We start from the raw sequence: 6,316 nt of genomic DNA, 5'->3' as shown, positions 1-6,316 counted from the left end.
AACGCCGTATGTTCTGCAATAGTACGATTCATCAAGGACACTGAATGCTAGTCAAGGCCCCAGAGGAAGCATTTATACGTTATATGGATTTGTTGGGCGGCACAAAGTTTAAAACCCTCTGTAAGGACCTGATTAGCCCTGGATGGTTGATTTTCAACAGCTTAGCCAAACTAAAGACTAGAAAAGCCGCATTTAAGAGTGGTTTTCTGTGATTACAGTTAAGGCCGTTTTACATGCTACGCAATAACCGCAAGTTGTTCATTGTTAATGGAACATTGTGTACATTTTGAATGGAATAGCATGAACAACTTCTGACGCCAAACACTGAAAAATAAATATATATTTTCATGCCTGAAACATGCCATTCACAACCAATCAAATTATGGTTAGCTTTTATGTGGTCAAAGAACAACATGAAGGAGGTTTCATCCCAGCTAACAAAAATATGTTCTAAGAATGTTTTGCTAACATTACCATTATTTCGGAATGTTCTCTGAACAATCAAACCAGAGAAAAAGAAAAAAAAATTTAAAAAACGTTTTTCTTGGTGATGCGAACGTTAAGGGAACATAACATTTCAACATTTCAAACATTATGGGAACATTATATTTTAATGTTCTCTGATCATTCTGAAACAAGTAGTAACATTCATAAATGTTAGAAGAACATCCAACTAAAATGTTTCCCAAAAAAACCATTCCATGAATTAATGTTACCGTTTAGCTTACTATTAACGTTACTGGAAGAACGTTATTTTTTACTTGAATGTGCGAGGCTTCCGGTGTCAGTCACTTCCATTTATTTTAGTTGTACAAAACAGGGTTATGCAACTTGATTTTGTAAACTGGTATTTGTTGTCATATTATTTTGATTAACTGATGTTACTCATAAACGCTCTTGTTTGCAGCGTAAACAGTTTTACCGTTTACTCCACTTAGTTGTTATTTAGCTGCTAGTCTCGCGTATCCAGACGGCAGACGGTCTGGACTCTATAGCAGCTTTTATTGGCCAAGGTCTGCCCAGAGGCTGTCTGACTGACATGCAAAGCAACCAATCACAGTTCGTTTTGTTCAGCGTCATGTTTAGGGGTGTGAAAATAACATTGTTTTCCCTACAAAATCCAATGTTTAGGTGATCCTGATAAGTGCTTATTGTCACAGTTGTTAATTTGATGGCTTTTTTCTTCCATGAGGGGGTTTGGCATCACAACAGCTTTGTTTCCAGACGGACCGTTAAAGAACGTGACACACACGTCTCCCGGACATCCTGTAGAATTAAACCAATCAGATTACGACTTTGAAACTCCTGAACTTACCAGTTTTTTTTACCTAATGCTTCAAACATTCAGCCAATGGTGCGTGGGTGTGACGTCTGAGGTTGAGACTATTTAGAAGCTAATGTAAAGGAAGTCTTGTACATTCATAGTAAATAGTTTACTTTCGCATTGAATAATAAGGTGTGTAGGTACTATAGACCTTCTTGGAAAACACCTGTAACTTAAGAAAATGAAGTAAAATTCCAGCTATAGTAGTTTAAAAAAAAAATTTAATCAAAAAAGTTGTTATAATTCAGTGGTCATTTTAAGTGTAGAAAGTGAGCCTTGTGTGTTCTATGTAGATTTATGTAAATATGCAATGTGTGTTTGTTTGTGGATGTGGGTTACTTGGTTTGGCTCAACTCTGCAGATGATGCTCCTGGAAGACAGACAAGAACAGTCTTGAGGCCAACTAGCAACACAACAGTGACACCCTCAGGAGAGAATCACTGAAAGAAAATAGCCCGCATCTCACTCAAAAAACACATACGGCTGCTAATAACTCAAGAGGATGCTGAACGACAGCTTTAATCAGGGGCAGAACACAGGCACTCAGAAATAACAGTTAAAAGAAAGGAAATGCAGAGTGCAGAAAGGCTCGCTTGGTCCGATATGCTCAAGCTATTTAGAAATGATTGGCATGTTCAATTAAAGCAACAGTTACTGGACGCCGGTTGTGATACTGACCGAGCAAGCTAGTAAATTAGCATATGCTCAATGATTCAAGAAAATCAATCAGTGAGGGGTCGTGGAAATTAAAGTCACATTTGGTTCTTCTCAACTATGTTAAAAATAAGTTGCTTTAAAGACAATGTGAAGATAAAATTGGGGTATTTACTATCTTAAGAAATGTCCCTGATTCCTGTCCCTGCACAGTTCATCAATGCACATTATACTTAAAAAATAATAATAATTCTTTCTGCACAACTAAAACGTGATTTTAGAAAATCATTTTAGAGATTGCACTAAAATAAGACATGTTTTATTTATTCAAATAGACATTTAATAAATATATTTAATATATATACATTAAAATGACATTAAAAATATATAATTAAATAATTAAATGATATATAAAAATATCCATGATTTCTTAAGATTTTATGTATGATCTAATAGAAATCACAAATTTACAATTCCCTTCTCTGTTTTTTCATGACTATGAGAATATTCTAATAATATGAAACACTTGACACATAAGTCAACTATTGTTCGATAAGGCACAGGTAGCACTGGCTAAAGTTAAGTTGCCTCATCCCAAAGAAAGTTTTTTCATTCGCCTCATTCCCTTATTATGCGTGGATGAGCTTGTCCTTGATAAATCCTTAATTTAATTAATGGATAATCAAAACTTAAACAGCCTATTAATGAGCTATTAGGGGTATGATTGGGTTTTGCATTTCTAAGGATGTAGAACAAAATGGTGAATCTGGCAGCCAGCCTGGAGCAGAGCAACAGTTTGAAGAAACATCTTTTAACTGGTTTCTTAACTTTTTATCACCTGGGTGGGAGAGACTGTTTGTGCCCCACAAAACCCTTATTTTTTCTCGTTCTCACGCACCTGTCTCATATTGCGGGGGAAGGAACGGGGTTGCCCTCTTTATCTCTCCTGCAATCTCTCTGGTTTTTCTAACTGAAAGAGTTGAGGTTGTGACAGCGGGAACCCCACCTGGCAAACAGGAGCATCCACCTGGTACTGTAGGCCACTCGAACCTGCCTGGAAAAGGTCTCGCAGACACAGACACACACACACACACACACACATCAGAAATCTTTTTGGACAAGGTCTGAGCGCAACTGAAACAAATCATGAACAGATCCAAAGCTGCAGGCATGGTTTGAGCCGAGAAAAAGTGCTGCTGTCGCAGTGGTCTGCGATCTTCCACATGCTCGTTTTCAATGCTCAACGATTGCTTAGCAACAAGGCCAAGTTATAGAAACTGCTTTAAGCTGATTTCACAAATCAAGGGACATAAAGAAAGACAAAGCGTGCAATAAACACTTATTTTCCAGTGTCAGTGTATAAAAACATGTATTTGATTACATATGATTCAAGTCCGAAGCAGAGGCATGGGCGTTTATAGGCTTTAAAGGGAAATTATTTACTCAACCTCATTGTTCAACGCTGTTATTTTTTCTGTGGAACACAAAATACGTTTTCTTCCATAAAACAAAAAGCCAATTCACACTGCACAGACAGACGCAAACCAATGCCGACAGTCAGTAGCCTACGTCACTTCTTAGACATTCCATGACCCGACAAACGCCATGACAACATGTTTGAACTGAGAAAATTGGAGCCGACCAACGGCAACAAAACACCGACAGGGGAAACACACTGATCCGACAAAGTGTCTGTCGCCATCTGTCGGTGCAGAACAAAAACATATCATTTACCAGTTTATTTACAATGTATTCATCACAAACTCACGTTAATGAGAGCACCACAGCGCATGCGTTCTGTGTTGACGCGGGAGCAGACGTTGATGCGCAAACAATGTTTTTTTTTCACGCAAACATGAAATTGAGGTTAAACCACTGGAGTCTCATGGATTACTTTAATGATGTCTTTATACCTTTTTGGGGCTTGAAAGTGGTAGTTGCATAGCTGTCAATGGAGGGACAGCTTTCAGATTTCATCAAAAAGATCTTTATGTGTTCTGAAAACGAACGAATGTCTTACATATTTTGGAATGACTTCAGGGTGAGTAATTAATGACAGAACTTTCATTTTTGGGTGAACTATACCTTTAAGACAACAAATATGGCACCTGGGCTGAGGTTTGCTAACTGGAGACCAGTAACATCAAATGCCATTCATTCTCACTTGTTTTGTGACTAAAAACATCATGTCAAACCTGCAACATATTTGAATCGAGAATAAGTTTCATGGATGAATTGCTTTGAGGGCGAATAATAGCAAATAAATCATGCAATGCTAGTGTATGACTTCAGAGCACTTGGAATATAGCACATGAGTCAACTTTTAGGGTGTTTCACAGAAAAAAAAGGCATCTTATAGGTTTGGAACTGGTGAAGTTGAATTAAAAAGATTAATTTCTGTGGAAACCTATGGAAGTGTATGCTGAGAATAAACCTGAATAGCCCTGAAACCATAAGCACATCCATAACAGTTTAAAAATGCTTCACTGTCCGCTATATATTTTGACAATCATGTTAACTTTTAAAATCAGTTAAGCTCTTTGCAGTGCATCATCAAGATGATGTATACCGTATACCAATTACTTACCATGACAGAAGCAGACATTAAAAATGCATGGCTGCAGAGACAGAGGACACTTTAAATATGCACACATAGGTCTGTTCAAAAACCTTAAGTCTAGTCTGCTAACTCCATAAACAGATGCCTTCTGTGATATCTTAACAGTCACAGTATCTCATAAGCTGTGTGTTGTCTCATAAATCTCATGATGTGCAGCGCTCTACATAGGGAGCAACTCACAAGTGTTTTGGAAAACAGACTTGACTGATTTCAGTGAAGTTTGATCCAAGTCCCTTTCAGGCAAGTCATTTCACTCGGCGGCCATCTTTGAAATGCCCCTCGGGCAGCTATTTCAGTCATGCAAGTGCAGCTCCTCTCTTTGAACGGAGAAACATCAAATTCTCCGAGCTTATTATACAATTTCATATTTCCATATTGGCTCTTTTATTTAGAAGGCAGGACTTATTCCTCCATATTACACGTTACACTTTCTCCCATGCATCCGAGCGCTTAACAGGATGGATGCAAGGTAGGAAGGCATCATGGCACGTTCGAATCCAATGTTAGTTTCACTTCCTGTCTTCTGAGATACCTTCAACTGACCGATTTTTTAAGGCAGCATAGATGTATCCTTTGCTGCCTTTGATATCCCACAATCCTGTGCTTTCCATTCTGTGACAGTTGAGCTAGAAAGGAAAGATGGTGTCTGAAAGTTGCAGTTGGTGGTCAGTTTGTGCGTAAATGTAAATTTTGACCAATATTTTAAACTTTTTTTATGTCATTTCTAGTGAGAAACTACTATTACAGTAATTTAATGTTTACTTAGTTCTCACCAAAGCTTGCTCTGTTTTGCTGTAGATCATTAAACCGTTACGCAGCCTCGGAAGTCTGTCCGAAATCAGTTTCGTGAGGTAGCCTATAGTCCAGCACGAACTCTGCCTGCAAAGTCACTGCCTGATAAAGCAGCGAGGCAACAAGTCAGCTGCCTAGTAGTTTTCGGACGCATCCCTGGTAATATGAGTGAACTTTCTTTGATGTTAGCATGTTGCTAAGCTAACCGTGCAACACTCTAATAAGCATAGATGAAACTCAAAAAATTAGAAAATTGTGCAAAAGTTCATTTATTTCAGTAATTCAACTTAAAAGTTGAAACTAATAGACTCTACATGCAAAGTGAGATATTTCAAGCCTTTATTTGTTATAATTTTGATGATTATGGCTTACAGCTTATGAAAACCTTTTCACAATATTCTAATTTTGAATTTGGGGTTTTCATAAACTAATCCATAATCATCAAAATTATAAGAAATAAAGGCTTGAAATATCTCACTTTGCATGTAATGAGTCTATATAATATATTATCTTCACCTTTTAAGTTGAATTACTGATATAAATGAACTTTTGCACGATATTCAAATTTTTTTTAGTTTCACCTGTAATTACAAAATAATTGGGTAAGACAGTCAAGTTTTACTATTTGGAAAAAAAAAATGTTTATATATTATTATAGCCTATTTAATATATACTGTGCACACAGACACATACACACACGCACGCAAGCACACGCGCACAGTATATTGTGAGATTTCCTGATGTATAATTTATATGTCATTTAAATGCTTAAAACGCTCCCTCTGTAGGGAGTTCAGGTTTGGGAAAAAGAACATTTCTCCCTTGATGTTTTAGTACAGGTAAACGATTAAGTGTTGAAGAGTACTATTGTTTTGTTTCTTCAGAAACATTGGGTCACAGGGTAATAGGGTACAAAGAAAAGGAAC

The sequence above is a fragment of the Phoxinus phoxinus genome, assembly GCF_949152265.1.
Source record: "Phoxinus phoxinus genome assembly, chromosome: 25".
NCBI lineage: Eukaryota > Metazoa > Chordata > Actinopteri > Cypriniformes > Leuciscidae > Phoxinus > Phoxinus phoxinus.
The sequence above is the reverse complement of the archived record's forward strand: the minus strand, read 5'-3'. Positions refer to the sequence as shown.